Genomic DNA, 17,248 nt, shown 5'->3' on the forward strand with positions numbered 1-17,248 from the left:
ATAGGTGATATAGCAAAGAGATGTGGATACACAGGCTTACACACTTGCACACACACGCATACACAAACACACACAAACACACACAGAGATACAAACAGACACAAGGTACAAACCTGAACAGGTTTATTCTGATCTGTATGCTGGTGTGGTGCCAGGAGGAAGCTGGGTTCTGCAGCCTTCATCTATCAACCTGTCCTTTATTAGATACACAGATCACTGTGGGCACAACACCAGGGGGGTCTTGAAGAGAAGTGGGGTGGGCTGGGGTAGGGTATGTTAGGCAGGTAGTGTGTGGTCGGGTGGGGTAGGCTGATAGTGTAGGGTAGGGTGGGGAAGGCTGGAAGGGTGGGGTAGGCTGATAGTGTAGGGTAGGGTGGGGTAGGGTGGGGTAGGCTTATAGTGTAGGGTAGGGTGGGGTAGGGTGGGGAGGGCTGGAAGGCTGGGGCAGATTGGTAGTGTGCGGTCAGGTGGGTTATGCCGGTAGGGTATGCTAGGGTGGGGTAGGGTTGAATGGTAGGTTATATTAATGCAGGGTAAGGCAGGCTGGAAGGGTGGGGTAGACTGGTTGGAAATGGTAGGGAGGGGTGGGGTAGGCTGGTAAGGTATTGAAGGGTGGGGTAGGCTGGTAGGGTAAGGTGGGGAACGGCATATTGGTAGAGTGGGGTAGGTTGGTAGGGTAGGGTACTCCCGGGTAGGGTAGACTGGAAGGGTATGGTAGAGTGGGGTAGGTTGGTAGGGAATGGTACTCCCGGGTAGGGTACACTGGTAGGGTAATGTATAGTGGGGTAGATTGGTAGGTTATGGTTCTCTGGGGTAGGGTAGCCTGGTAGGGGTAATGTAGGGTGGGGTAGGTTGGTAGGGTATGGTATTCCCGGGTAGGGTAATGTAGGGTGGGGTAGGTTGGTAGGTTATGGTTCTCTGGGGTACAGGAGCCTGGTAGGGGTAATGTAGGGTGGGGTAGGTTGGTAGGGTATGGTACTCTGGGCTAGGGAAGGCTGGTAGGTTATGGTAGGGTGGTGCTGGGTAGGGTGCTGTAGGGTACACATTACAGAATGGTTCTATGACTGTCCCCGTAGGCGAACCCTTGCTCTCCAATAGTGGGATGGCAGATGGTCAAGATGCTTCCCCAAAGACAGAGATGGTGATATGGAGCCCAGTTCCCACATCCCTCCGGCATTCCTGACTGCTGTATGATAATGGATGTTAAGGACAGTTGGTCTTGACTTGATGGGGGACATGGGACTATGGTGTTGGGTATGTTCTGTTGTGTTTTCATACAGAGGCACCATCTGAAAATTAACGCCGCCAAGAACACAAGTGTTAACAGTTGCAAGTGAGAGCCCAGATATGTGGCTGTGGAAACTAAACAGGCATCTCTGGCTTCTCCACAGGACCAGAGCGGAGACGGAACGAGGAATGATGGCTTATGCAGACATGATGAGTTTCCTTATTCCTTAGGTTTGATAACGACTTGGAGTGCAGTGTTGTGTAATGTGCTCCCTGCTTTTGAGGTGTATGGAGGACATGAGAGTACTGATGTGGCTATCGAAGCATGCAGTGTAACAACTAGAAACGGTGTGTGTGTGTGTGTGTGTGTGTGCGTGCGTGTGTGTGTGTGTGTGCGTGCGCGCGCGCGCGCGCGCGTGTTCCAGTTGAGCATCTTATGTATAATGTGTCTGGGTGAAGGTTTACCGCTCTGTGTAGAAGTACCTCCTTCAGGTGTAGATGGCTCAGGATCAGTTCAGAACAAAGGAAAAAGGTATATTGGGGCAATTCTGACATTTTTTATTTCTACTAAAGTATCTATGGAACTGTTCATTCTGTGTGTTTGTTTCTGGGGATCTATTAGAACCAGGTATGAGCCAATTCCTGACTGAAGGTTGACAAGCAAATCAGGTTGTGACAATGGTCTTACTAGGATTTGACTGTTTGTCAAATGTGTTGACAAAGGTATTTCAAAAGAAAACTAAATATTTATAGTTGTGGTAAGGATTGCTTCAATTCACACAACATTTGTTGAATTATTTAGTCCTTACCATTATGTTGTCCTTTTCAAATGGCAAACCATGAAAACTGTATCCTGCTTTATGATATATTGATAAGAAGCCATGGTTAGAACAGTATGTGTTGAAGTGTGTATGTGTAGAATTAAGACAGAAAAACATATTGTAAAAAAATGTATAATAACCTCAGACACAAAACGTCAGCTCAATTCACCATAGAGTCTTAGATAAAAGAGTTTGAGAGCACTTTGGAGAGCACTTTGTTTCCAGGTGGAACCCTTCTTGGGTTCTAAGAACCCACTGTGGAAAGGGTTTTATAAATGAATCCAAAAGGTTTCACCACTGAAACTAAAAGGGTTAGATAAAGGAATCGTTTACGGGGACAGTGAAATAACCCTTTCATGTGTATTGAAATGGTTGGAAACAAGACGGTAAAGATTTAAAACGTTCTTAGCACAGCTCTGCTGTAATTGTAGGTACGACGTGTTAGCCCAGTATCAAAAATCTGCACAGCCGTGCTTAAAATGTTTGCTCACCATTAAGTCAAAATAGTGTCTGACATATTTAGATTAAATGTGTTAGTTTAATACATGCTTAAATACGGTTTAATCTTTTCATGAGGAACTTGCCCAGCAAATCTACTTTTCTACCCAGCCAGCAGGCCATTTGTTCGATTTGCACTTTTATCGACCAATTTTATCGACTTTTATCGACCAATTTTATCGACTGGTTGTTAAGTCGATTAATTCATGTTGCTTTTGGCATTGGTCGGGCAGACAGCCATGGAGACTGACAGGGCTGCCTGTACTCCTGAATACTGCACATCATCTGGCTCATCAAGTTAAGAGATTCCTAAAAAGGCTACAGAGGCAGCAGATTTGCATCCTATACCCATTGGACCGTTTGAGATAAAGGGGAGTTATTGTAATCACAACAATCAACCATTAGACAATGCTATGCAAGCTCCACTTTCTGGCCTTTATAGTTAATATGAGCCAAATACACAGCTAACACCATCACTAAAAATGTCAAACTGAAGCAAGTGAGACAGTAAACCAGCTGCATTTCAATTTTATTGGGCTTGTACCCTGGGGATCGCTATTCAAAACCGAAACAATGATTTGAACAGTGGAGAGGCAGACACCAACGTTTGTACAAACACCCTTTGTTGCAACGCTTTCACTAGGCTTGAGACATGGGAAAATGTCCCATCTAGGTTGATGGTACAATGTATAATGTTTCCTCAGTACAGTTAACACATATCCTGTACAGGGCGACTTGGAACACATTTCAGTCAAGGCCCCTGGAGTCCACTGTCTCATCCTAGAGACTGCAAGAGAATCATCATATTTTGTTATTTACGCATATATCTCAGTGAGTGCTTACGGTAGAGACTTCCTGTTTTCACGCCGTCCGTTGGGCTTTTATTTTTTGAAAAGTTCTTCTTACAAAACCGACAGTTGGAGCCGAACTGTCGGAGCGGTAAACAAATATCCACTTTAGTCTCTGAGAAAACATGGCAGTGTTGCTATACAATACATACATGTTTTAGAATTGTGTTTCACTAAACACTTTAATTAACAATGAATGGGGGAAACAAGCATGCCACAAGTAAATTGGTCGAACATTTGTTTGAAAATGTGCACCTGAATAGTGCAGTGGTGAAGTTACCACCTCATAGTTAACTGTGTCATTGGAAGACCTGGGTTTAAATCCTGCTTGTAAATTAGTCATGGGTTCAGCGGATGGCATGACTATTGTCCAGCACCACCTGAGTTTGGGGTTTAGTTATTGTGGTCAATTTGTCTATAGCGACGTGTTGTGGCGGCATGGATGCCGGTACATTTAACCAAGATTGTTGGTTGGAGAATGCATTCCTCCGTCACATAGGATTACAGCATTCACTCTTTGGTTGAGTGAGTATTATGCCAAGAAGCATGACAACATAAGACGCTTCAGAGGACACATCTCAGCTACAATTCTTGTGTGTCCGCAGGGAGCATGACTTCACTCACAAATTGGACACGACAAAATTGAGAAGGAAAAAGGGCTAATAAAATCCAGCATTCTTATAGGAAACATGTAAAACAAATTCTTAATGATAACTGTCGTGGAAAAATCATGAATGCATATTGTATGTTCTGTGTGTTATGTGTAAACATATTCACTGCTTGTTAAATGGGCTTGCAAAACCACGGGCCCAAACAGAGTAGGACACTGGTAGACAACAGGAAAAGGTTGATGAGAATTTAGTTGTTAGAGGCAGCTGCTAGAATTGAGATATATGTTTATGAGTTCATGTAAAACATCTGATTCCTGGGAAATGTCTATGGTGGCTTATTGTATATTGAAAACTGCAATCAAAGCTGTTGCAGGGCTAATTAACCTGCATATGTCATTAGGGCATATTAAGGAATATAAGCTGTGTGTTACTTCTGTTTGACAGAGACAAACGGGAAGTCCTTGTCTAGACTGTAAGTGTTTTCTTGATATCATCAATACAGACATTTGATGAGAACTCCTGATCTCAGAGTTCTGTCTCAAAAGGAAGTAGTTGGTTTATGGATAGTTTTCCAAAAAGCTGTTGTGAGGTTCTGTTCCCTTTGGTGTTCTGTCTTTGCCTGTAGCCTGTTTTGTTTGGTTTTTGTCTTTCGTTTCTGAATGTGTTCTGTCCCTTAAGTCCTGATTGATTTCACCTGTTTGTTGTTTAGTTCTCGTTAGCTCCCTATAAAGTGTGCCCTCTTCTGTTAGCCCTTTGTCCGTCATTGTGTTTTTCTGCTTGGTTTATGTTTGTCCCAGTCTGTGGGTTTTGCCTGTCTGCCTGCTCGGTTCTTGTAGTTTTCTTGTTTTCGTTCTGTTATTATAAGCTTAAGTCTATATGTAAGGTCCAAGAATTTTGCAGTGAAGAAGTCAACGGAACTTGACCCAAACTAAGGAAAAGCAATGAAAACGTGTGGAGGAAGAATAAAGTGGAGGACATAATCCAAATCTCCCTCCAAAGGTTGCATACATTTAGGCTATTGTTTTTGCATATTTTTCAAATAACAAATTTGGCACTAGATTTTTTATGCAATTGACTCATACGTGTATTATTATATTGATACAGGAATGCCCAGGAATGGTTTTAACCTATAGGGCTGCTTACAAAGGAATATTGTAAGTGTGTAGAATTTGTGAAAAATTAATAAAGCATCATGTAATCATGCAGATGAGTCAAGAAATAACATGAGGTTGCTAAATGAAATGCCTGCATGAATTTACATCCCAACACACATGCAAGCACGCCTACATGTGATTTTGACAGTAATAAGACAACAGGAGAGTGGTTAGGGGGCTGAGTGTGTCAAAAATTATATGCGGGACAAAATATCATGCCAACTACATTACACTGGTACACAGGGAAAACACAGAAATTACTATTTTGGCGCTGGTGTCCAATGGTCGAATAATGAGTTAGTACATGTAACGCAAACTGTTAAAAATACAAACACAGTCACCGACAGGCTACCATGTTAGCTCATTTTTAGCTTAGCTAAAAAAAATGCGGTGTTCCCCAAGGCTAATAAACTCAAGTTGAGTTTCGAAGCACGAGCAAATTTAGGACACGTCTGAAGAGACTGCGACTGGCTACATCACTTGGTCACTGGAGGGTCCTTCTCGACTGCCACTGTGTGTGCATGCAAGCGTGAAATGCATATTTGCTGCAGGAGGACTAAAGAATACTAATCATAATTTCCACCTGTCACGAGAGGAAAGCGCATTCATTCTCTGCGTTCCAACAGGAAAGTGTAGACTCTGTTCAGTAGCGTACAATCTAAAGACAGATCAAATGAAACGTTACTTTGACTGATAGCCCACTGATTAATGCGTTATGGAACTGAGATAGTGATGCAAACACAGTCCGCGGAGACAAACACACACACACACACACACACACACACACACACACACACACACACCTATCAGACAATTCACTTTGATTAAGGTAATATAACCTTCAGTTCTCCACCCCCACTCATGCATTCACGCCAATCATTTTAATTTACCCTGATTGGCTCATGAAAGGCCTAATCAGACAAAATGAGTTTGAACGCGCCAGCAGCATTAGTGCGTCGGATAAGTGATTCCTGAATAAGTTTAAAATGACGGTCCTATCCTCAGTCATTGCTGTTCAGTTCACGTGGTGCTGAAAGCTAATGAGAGAAAGTATGTTCAGTATACCCCCACCGGGAAAGGAGCAAAGCCCCCGCACACCCCACACCCCACCTCGTTCATGGGTGTCGCTAACCTTCATTTACCAGTGGCGGTCCGTTTGTTGGAAACTGTTGCGCGGGACTATAGAGGAAGAAAAGAGGTGGAAAGAGGGCAAATAGGTAGGGGCTGTGTAGCCTACGTACAAAACCTGTGGTCTCCACTCTCTAGCCTACATAAGTAAATTGACCATAAATCCAATTCCCTGGTGCGAGGGCGGTAGAGAGAGTGAGAGAGAGAGGGGGAGAGAGAGAGTATCCGGGAAACAAGAAGCAAATAGCAAAGAGACGCTAATTAGACCGGCAAAACCGGCCCGGAACCGTGGAGAGCATAGCCACAAGGCTACTTGTCGGTATTTGAAGTAAGAAGATATTATTTTCTCAGTTGGCTTATTCCATCGATGCTGGTGGCTGGAATGGAATTGTCTTAACGCAACTTACGGTCACAGCAGTTGGACTGCGTTTTACATCTGTGTGCAATACCTAGCTGTCAGCGGATTAAACGGTCGTCTACAGAGCCTGCTGCCGAGGAACAGGGGGATTTCAGCACCCTGGACAGCGAATAGCAGTTGAGGTAAGCGGTCCTCAAAACTCAGCATTCCAGTGCTGGATAATGAAATGTATTTCATGTAATGTTTTGCCAGAGTTAGAAAGGGGGAAGTGCATTGTTAAATATGAATGAGAAATGTCAAAATATTTGCGTATACTTTTCCTAAATTCGAGGAGGGTGAAACATTCGAAAATGCGATATTATGTATAGGCGGAGTTCAGGTCAATAGGGGTGTTGGTAATATCATCAGAAGGATACAGAGACTGGTTGCTCTGTTTGAATATGAATGCTGCTGCAGCTTTCTTTCCTTAGGCCAATTGCCCTTGCGATTTCAAGTTTATTAGGGTAGGCTACTCGACATTGACTTTCAATTAATTTAAGATCGCACTTTCACAAATAACATGAAGTGTATAGATTGTGCATGGTGAAGACAATTGTTGGAGTGAATGGAGACTCAAGTGGTCATAAAGCACAATTGCGCGTGCCGAATTGTCAACCGATGTTGATCTCATTTGGTGGGGGGGGGGCAGAAAAAAAACCCCACTCCGTTTATTTAAGGCAGCTATTTATTCTGAGGAGTCAGCGCGTGTCCACTCAGCAGCATAAAGCAGCTCATGCCTCCGTCTGCACATAGGAAATCAGCCAGCGTTCAGCGCGAGACGTTCTTTCCTTGGCACCGAGCCAAGAGGAGTTCCCCAAAAAAAGAATGTCCGGCTCCGACCCCGGGCGCGTTGCACTCACGCCCCCTAGTAATTCTAACAGGCTAATAAACTGTGTTGATTTCAACGAAGACCAGACCAATGCAAACTCAAGACCTCAACATACATGTAGCCTACTTAATGTGTTAGCTTTTTAATACATTGACCTCCATTAACCATCTGCATTCTTTAATATAGTATCTAGGGCTTGAGGTATACAGGCACAAACCAATGGAGCTTGTCTTTCAGTGTCTCTCGTTTGGACAAATGCAGAGATACTGACTGATCTGTTACTACCTGCTGTTTTGATTTTCCTTTACAGCATGACCACTTATCCCATCCTCCTCTCAACCATTCGAACAGGACAGCCATCTTTCACACTCTTCCTCCCTCTCTCACACACTCTGTCCCTCTCGCACATATTTCCTTTCCCTCTCTCACACACTCTCCCTCAATGTCTCTCACACTCTCCCTCTCTTACACTCTCTCCCCCTCTCTCACACACTCTCCCATACTCGCTCTCCCTCTCACACACTCTGTCAATTAAATTCACTCCCTCACCCTCTCTTTCTATATGACAGTCTCTCACACATGCTGTTTCACTCCCTCTCTGCTATTATGAGGCACTCATACTGTGAGAGCGACGAGAACGTTACCAGCTAAAAAGAAAGGAAGACACCAAAAATCTGCAAATGATAGAAATAACATTATTCCAGAAGAATGCTCTCCGGTGTCCTTCGGGATTTAAAAAGCAGTCCTATGATTGTAAAATAAGAGTTGTGGGTTACTATAAGTACACAGATATTTTGCCAATGCTCTTGTTCGGAGCAACGTAAAACTAGTGGATCCAGCATGTTAAAAGCCTGCAGTGCTACTGTCTGTAAATGTTTCATTGTATTTATTAGGTGAACCAACAACCAATTAATATATAATGTACAGTTAATTGGACAATAAATAGCCTAGGTATTTCAATAGCCTTCCCACTGAGACAGAGAAGACAATATGCATGGAGTCAATTTCGTATTCCTTCCAACAAATAAAATACAGAGGGCACAGTAGACTTCTGATTCTGATTCAGTAGACTACATTTCTGATTTATCATGTGTAAGACTGACTCCTATAAAGAAAAGCTGCTGTATATTTATCCTCATGTCTTTGAAAAAGGCAAGGGTTCCTGGATGAATTACTTACCCATAAAGAACCTGGCCCAATGATGCGAAACACACCTACATATTTCCCCCCTTTCAGAATTTTCTCTGCATCTTTATTTTACAGTTAATGTTTTCTAATCCTCAACTATTAAATCGAATACCTAATTAAGGGAACCTGAATCCTGCCACGTCATTTGGGTTTGGGTCTGGATATTGACTAGGCCCAACACTTAACAAATGTTGCTTCTCGGGTCAAGTGTAAAAAAAAAATACAATGTCTATTTTACTGATGACAGTTACATACAAAAAACAAAATCAGTATAGGAACCCTGTGTATTTTATGTTAATTAAACTGCTACAACACTGTAATATAAGAAACATAGCATTGGCATAACATGTTATTTCAAAATCGTGGACTAGTGTGAGGGTGTATATCATTGACATGTTCACTTGTCTGTGTGTGGGGAAAGTCGCAACGTTTTTAGTAGGTAACAGTAATACCAAGGGAGCTATACTAATGAAATTGTCAAACTATCATCACATTATCACCATTATACATCACAAATCCTTGCTGGTTTTACTGCATTCAATGAGGTCTATATTTAAAACGATATGCACAACCTGTGGTGTTATTTGTCAAGACCAGTGACTTTAGGGCAAAAAACTATGAAATCTGTTTACATAATATGTTCCAACGTGTTCAACTAGAGACGACAAAACACTAGACTTGTTTTCCCACACAGAGAAATGCACACAGTGCCCCCTCCCCCACATTTCCTTTAGCAAATCTGACCATAACTCAATTGCCCTGTTTCTTGCCTATAAGCAAAAACTTCAACTGAAAGTACCAGAGATGCGCTCAATATGGAAGTGGTTGGATGAAGCAGATGCTAAGCTGTGCTGTCCAATTACAAATGTAGCAGCTACTGTACATTTCTTGGGGTCCACATTAAACATCAGACACATGACAGAGTATAAAACTGTTACTGTATAGATAATACAACCTACTATTGATAATATTACATTCAAATAAATGCTTTAAAAATGAAACAAGAGCAATATGTGGAAGAGACACCGATAAAATATGATACACAAACTATTCATATACATTACACATCATATTTCTCAACAATACAATTAAACCTTTAGGAAAAGGAGATACAAAATATATATTGTGGTGCAGCGTATCTGTTTCACACAAAGGCTAGCCAGCTACATTACTGTTTTGTGAAAACTGACTGAATTATGTTCCGTGATTCATCCGGCAAAGTTGAGGAGTTTACAGCAACAGTCACAGGCTTAATTAATAAGTGTATTGATTTCTTTGGATTACAAGCCACATCCAAACCGCACTAAAGGCCAGACCTGCCGTTTTAAGGAGCGCACCATAAATCTTGACGCCTACAACAAACCCCTTGCTACGAACCCTGAAAAACCGTCAGACAGGCAAAGCGTCAACTGAGGACTGAGATTGAATCCTGCTACAGCGGCTCTGACGCTGGTTGGATGTGGCAGGATTTAATCACATACCACAAAGGGAAATCCAGGCGCCTGCTGCCCGGCAACACATGCCTACTAGACATGCTAAATGCTTGTTACACTTCCCACTTCAAAAGGCATTTAGCATCAACACTGAACCGAACGTGAGAGCTCTTGCTGTTCAACACAAGGACGTGCTCTGGCTCTCTTTGATTTCAGCGAATATTTAACAGGTTAGCATTTGCAGTCAGCGAGGCCAGATTGAATACCAGGGCACATGCTCGGAGCATACACAGAACAGCTGGCAGCTGTCCTCAGAGATTATCTACCTCTTCCTGACCCAGTCGGAAAATACCAACTGGTTCGGGGCACACCCTGTGGCCATGAGCACTAAGGCAACCCCTCCTAAATGACGATCACCCCGTAGCGATGTAGCCGTTAAAAACTTTGAAAGGCAGGTCGTGGCTCACATCGTCGTCATCATCTGAGACACTCTGGAACCAGTCCATTGCCCTTACCACCACAACAGATCCAAAGAATCACTTACACTTGACCATGCCCTCTGCTATCTGGACGGGAAGAATGCATCTCTGAGAATGATGTTCGTCGACTGTCGGGGGCGTGTTCCTTCTTCGATTGATTACTCGCTGTGTGGTTCTCCCCAACACTAACGGCTTGATCACTCTGCTGGCGACGTTACAGTGGGTGTAACGTCGCCAGCAGAGCCCTCAGTGGGTGGTGAAGATGGCCCAGGGTATCGCGGGGGGGCCCAGCTCCCACCCATTCAGGATGTTATCTGACCTGATGTCAGACAAAAACCTGCATCATTACCAAGGACCCTTGAAAACTTTCATTTGCCTAATGTCATGTAGCATTTGCTTAATGTATAGAGGTTCCATACCAGAAGGCTGTATCTGGTTATATCTGCAAGGCATCAGACTGCTGAATAGTTGACCTGTCTGACCAGCTTACCAAATCTGCTGTGCACACACACACACACACACATTGACTGATACAGACAGACACATAAGCACTCCCAGTCAGTGAAAATTGTTTTGATAAATTTGATGATACTGTTCAGTTGTCTCGAAAAACATTGTCTGTTTGTATCCCTTCTATCTCATTCGATTATTTCTGTTTTTCCCAGTCATTTTTGAGCAGAATCCAGCATGTAAGAATGTTGTTGTGTGATTGGCCTTGTGTATCCAATTACTATTAAACAACTTAAAACTTGACAGCAACCTGTTAAGCTTCTATTCCCAAGCCATAATACTGACAGACAAATAAATTAATCAAATGGCTGCCATGTCTATCTGCTTTGCCCTTTTACTGTACTATCCCTTTAGAACAGACTACATGCAAACACTAGACAGACACAACACACACACACACACACACACACAAACACATACTGACACTGAAGATTGGCTCGGTTCTGGTTCTCCTTATGATTTCCGCTATAGTTATTCACTGAAAATGTTTACTATTTGTTTCTTTCTTCATTTGCATATGACAAATACATCTGATTAAATTTCTGTATTTTGTTATAATGATAAAATATTTTATTGTTGCAATATTATTGCATTTTTGAATTCCAGAATTTCCAGAATATTCATTTTTTCAGAGACCCATAGATAGTAAGGTAATCAAGAAAGAATTTAACAAAACCATTACATTTCAGTGCCCTCCCAATGAGACTAAAATATTCAGAATCTCCTCACTGGGCCCCATTAACACTAACCTAGGAAACTGTTTATTACATGTGCATGTATTTGAAACTATTTGGGGATACATATCTGAGCATAATGCTTGTTTGAATTTCAATCAGAATATCATCATCCCCAATCAACTGTATTACATTATAAATAGCTTTAACTACCGCCAGCAATTATTAACAACTCTCTTTAATAGTATAGTTGGATACTTCCAAGACAGTGTTTTTCCTGTGATTGCATTTTTAAATCACAAATGTTTCCTTCCCATTGTTCTGCATGCACAAAGGGAAGAGTGAAAACCCACCACTGCAAAGCCATAGATGGGAACTCGATACGAGCCCACAAATTACCTGTTGGCCGAAGTTAAATATTTTGGAACTTATATATTTAATCAACCACTTTGAATACAAGAAAATCATGCACATTCCATAACGGTTGATCAGCATGAAAATGGGCCTTTCTCTCATTTCTCATTTGGACCATTTTGGGGAAAAGTCCTGTTGTAGCACACCTGTTTAAATTCCAGAAAAAAAAAATCAGTATCTAATATAAAGCATACATTTTAAAGTCCAACTTGTTTGGGCTGGCCAGACTGTCCTCGATGAGCTGGAAATTCCTGGTTGATCTGTTGCTAACTTGCCAACAATGTGCAGCAAGAGTTGCTAATGATCCATTTATGTAATTTTGGTACATCCTAGCATGTTTGAAATGTGCGTGTGTAATAAGTGACATCTCAATCCTTCTAAATAATTGTCTTTTGTAAACTATGGGAAAGGCTGACATTAAAAAGTTCATTCGGCTTGTAACATTTTCAGCTTTCCAGAATAGAAAGCATATTGATTTCTCATCAACAATAAAATTGTCAAAACATTGGTTAAAACCTAGGCGGCGTCTGCTCCCTCTGTCTTCTGGCTGCCGTCCTTCTCCAACCCATGTCACTGATGTAGCACGGCCTTAAGGGCAGCTGGGAGAGGCATCGTGGACGTGTCCCTGGTAGCTCCTCCATCTTGTTGTTCTTCCTCGGCCTCGGGCTGCTCTGCTGGGGCCTTAATATACTGTACCAGCCCTTAAGAAGTTCTCATGAGAGGCTGCTTTACAGACAGTGACTGGCCCTGCTAGCTGCCTCCAGAAGGTTCTGGAACCAGCCAGCGTTTTCAATCAATCAATCAAATTTATTTACAAAGCCCTTTTTACAACAGCAGTTGTCACAAAGTGCTTTACAGAGACACCTGGCCATAAACCCAGGGTTTCAGGGCGGATTTCCTTTGGGGCGTTGGGTACAACACGGATGCAGCAGGCGAGGCTGTGTTCATACCATAACCGATAAAATATTTTATAACAGAATTTATGTTTCAAATGAACATTTTCCTAAACCTTTCATGGCAAAAACAAGTCCCCCAAAAATGGAGCTTTTGTGATGCATTGATTTTTGAAAGTATATCATCACACAAAATGTATCAGTGAAAATACGCAGCACTCATGCCTTTCATTAAAGTGATGCATGCATGAAATCAATTAAATAAAAATAAATCTGCATCAACACCTATTTTCTAGCATAACACTGAAAATCGTTCTCACGGTACTGTTAACATGTATGTTTGAAATGGTACCCAACCCAACATGGATTACAGTTCATCACATTTAAAGGAAATCAATGAAATACCTTATAGAACAATGTTTATTTAGTCAGTCAATCCAGTTCTCCAACATAATTCCACTGGAGAGAAACTGCAAAGGGAGGCCAACAGCAATTTTACAGTGAATATGTAAATTTGCTCCAGGTCCGTTTGCTCCAGGTCCGTTAACCAGGTCCGTTAACGGCTGCCTGCAATTCACGTTTACATTTTTAAAACACATCAAAAACACAGGTGAGGGAAAGAGCCTCTGAACTGGGGGTCTTGAACTTCCTGATTTACACATATATCATCACCTCAGCACAGCTGATGTCGGCTGTCTAATTAGAAATAAAAGGAGTAGCACAGCATTAGGAGGAAACACACAGAGCGTTCAGATAAAATCCAGGGCTGTCATAACACACAGACACACACACACACACAAACTCACATACATATTTTGTACACTGAAACTCACTATATTTCCATTTCATCTCACAAACAGTTCTAGGAAACCAGAATGAGTGGCTGACAGTTTGATAAGTGTGTTCACTTGGGTTTTTCCATAATCTAGATTGCAGGCCAGTGCATTTTAATGAGGGAGCATCCTAACTGTGCAGTGGTTTGTGTATGCCCTGAATTAGATTTACTACAACTCTTTTTATATTTAAGCCCCTCTAGACTGATATCATTAAATCGAACATTGCTATAAATACACAACAGGCCAGTCTGAACAGGCAGAGAGCAGGCTGCACACACACACACACACAAACAAACACACTAACATGTACATACACAAAAACACACACAAACACCCCCCTCACACACACACTTCAACCATCCCCCTTTTCTCACTCTTTGTCAATTGTGGTCCATTTGAAGGGTCAGAGCCAGCCAATCTTGGCGGCACTGAATGTGGTTGTCTCAAATAATATTAGGCTGCAATGAGCCACACCAATAAGAGACGTGTGTGTTCTGAATACAGAATGTGCTTACTCACTCCACACAGCACTTTGAATGTCAGCCTTTCCTACAGAGTACCGAGGTGTATTCAGGAGCTCTGTGCTGCGTGTTTCGGTTCTGAGCAGTTGCTCCTTATTATGCCAATTCTTCATTGTGCAGCGCAATACAGTGCTTTGCTGTGCCTTAACCTACTGGTTCCATATGTGGTTCTGTGATCAGGATGCAACACAGCTTCTTTAGGTTGGCTAGGTTGCTTTCTAAATGTCATGTCACAGTTCCTAGTTACCTGTGCAAATATGTAATCAGTATTGTACATGTATGTTTGGTCAGCTTTTTCCCCCCTTTTTTTTTTTTTACTTTTGTAGATCAGTCATTCATGTCAACCAACCTAATGGATAATTCTGTCGTTATTAGCATAATTTCTGCACCCGCCACCCCTTTTCTCCTTGTTTTTAAAATTTTTCGAATGCATACTCTCATACTCCATCACACAATCTCACACCCCCCCCAAAAAAATAACAGACAAACAGCCAAGCACAGCACCATCTAAGTAGTGCGTCGTCCCTTGCTTTTATAACCAAGAGGTGTGGGAGCTCACATTCCAGGAAAACCACATCTTAAAGCCAGTAAGACAGACTTCTTTTGAGTAAATCAAAAATGTACTTTAGGATCTGATTGGATACGACAGTTGAACTACATAAACATGATGCATTGTACATTTTATTCAATACAGGGATTGCATTCATACTTCCTATAATGTATGTAGAAACTAAGGATCATTAGTGGAATTAAAGGAATACAAAAATGATCCACAAAATATTATCATACTTCATCATATTGGACATAGGTTTAAACATGCACCTTGCTTAATGTTGATTTGAATGTGATCGTGAAAACAGAAAGGCATCTCAAAGTATCTTACATGTGCAAAACCAGAATTTAAAAGCAATCGGAAAGTCATAAAAGGTCACATTGATCTGCTTACACTGGTTGCTCGTGATGCAACTGATTACAGCCAAGTATTCCGATTACGTGACCGACTACATTAGTTACTCCAACCATGTTCTGAAACGGTGCTGCTGTGTACAGCAGGCCTATAATCTCCATGACATAATGGCATCCACTCCAGTCAATAACCAATTGGCAACAGGGATCAATAAGCCTTAATACTGTCATGTACAAAATGTGGTCAGAGACTGGGAGAAATAGGCAGCTCGAGGCTATTTGGTTCAAGATTAGGTCTTTAGGAAAGAAGTTGCTTTTAATTATCAATCACATCGTATTAATATGCCATGAATTATACACATGTACGTGTCATCGGGTTTATGTAAATGTAATATGTAATTGCAGCCTTGTATCTTGCCCTCTTAGAGCCCTCTGGGCAAGCAGTTATCAGACATACAGGGCAGATTAATCAGCTCAAGTGTTGTGGCCTGCCCTGTAGGAGAGGGGCCCTGCCCTGTAGGAGAGGAGAGCCCACTGAACATACTAATCTGGTCTGACTGGCCTATTACTGCTTTATGACTGTAAAACTGCTACACTATCTTACTAATACATACATCTGTTCTATCAAGTGTTTTGCCTTCATTTTAGGCTGCTGTATTGTCAATCTGGTCAACCTGTGCATATAGCCTGATGCCCTATTCTATGGCTTTATGCATAATTTGTCCACTGTATGCAAGGCAATACCCGCTCAGTAAAACAATTGGTGGCTTATGATAATTGTAAAAAGGGATTACGTATTAGGCTATACACTCCAAACAAAGAAACAAAAACCACAAATTGGCGGACGAAAAACACCACCACATAGAAAATATCCATAGACTTGTCGTTTCGAAGTAAGGATTGTTGATGTATGTTTTAAACTTGTATAAGAAACCATAATGGAGAAATAAAACATGAACATTGGATTTACAACTCCATAATGTCTCATACTATGTATAGGTGCTACAAAGCAAACGTTGGTGTCATACGAAGCTTAACCACTTGCTTTGAAGGGTAAAAAAAAAAAAAAAAACTCTATAGGACAATAACAAAAAGAAAATGTTTTTTTATAAACATTGAACTGTACAACTCAGTCTTTAGCTCTGCCTTAAATGATGCCAGAGATTCTATAGTCCTGACATTGACTGGAAGTGCATTCCACGGCTTAGGAGTCACAAAACGGGGAGCCCTGTCACTCATACGTCTTCGGTCTGCCGTTAAGCTGCTGAAGTAAGATTAACCTGGACAAGTCAAGACAGATACTGATGTACTTGGGTCCAGAGTTGCGGATAGTCTGGTAGGTGTGAACCGGGTTTTTAAAGTCAATGTGTGAGCAATTGAGGAGTCAGTAGAGGTTGAACAACACTGGAGTGATGTGATTACGGGGGGAGGTGAAGATGAGGACAAGTTGTGTTTGTGCAGCACATTTCTGGGTAAACTGAATCTTTCTTAGGCGTTTCGTGAACTTTCCGAAGAAAAGGGCATAATGAACGTCCAGACAGGATGAGATAAATGCGTGGATGAGTCATTAAGGGGGCTCTTGAGTTGGTTTTGAACCGCACTAGAGACAAGGGCTGTGATACCACCAATACTGTAGTCTGTAGACAACGATCTCATGGGATTTGCATTAACCGCTCCATGTCAGAGCCTTGAGGGACCCCCAGGAAAACTAGCACTGGTGCCTGATGGTTTGGAGTTGTTTAGAAATGTTCCATTCATGGGGCTTATTCAGGAAGGACAGGATGACCATAGGGATGTATGGTCGTTCTGGAGGTCGTTGTGGTCACGTCAAGATTTCTTTCACTGAGGTGACTATGGACAGGTTTGGCTGTAGAGGGGACA

At 41.9% G+C, this 17,248-nt stretch overlaps 1 protein-coding gene across 1 annotated transcript in view; it reads left to right on the forward strand.

Moving 5' to 3' along the window:
• The first annotated feature begins 6,275 nt into the window (after positions 1-6,275).
• Positions 6,276-17,248, forward strand: part of tmem121ab (transmembrane protein 121Ab) — a 53,742-nt gene continuing 42,769 nt past the window's right edge. The window contains exon 1 of the mRNA XM_010882252.3: positions 6,276-6,827. The gene's annotated coding sequence lies outside the window, so the exon portion shown is untranslated. The remainder of the gene's footprint in view (positions 6,828-17,248) is intronic.

Source organism: Esox lucius, chromosome 18 (genome assembly GCF_011004845.1).
Source record: "Esox lucius isolate fEsoLuc1 chromosome 18, fEsoLuc1.pri, whole genome shotgun sequence".
In the NCBI taxonomy this organism is placed as follows: domain Eukaryota; kingdom Metazoa; phylum Chordata; class Actinopteri; order Esociformes; family Esocidae; genus Esox; species Esox lucius.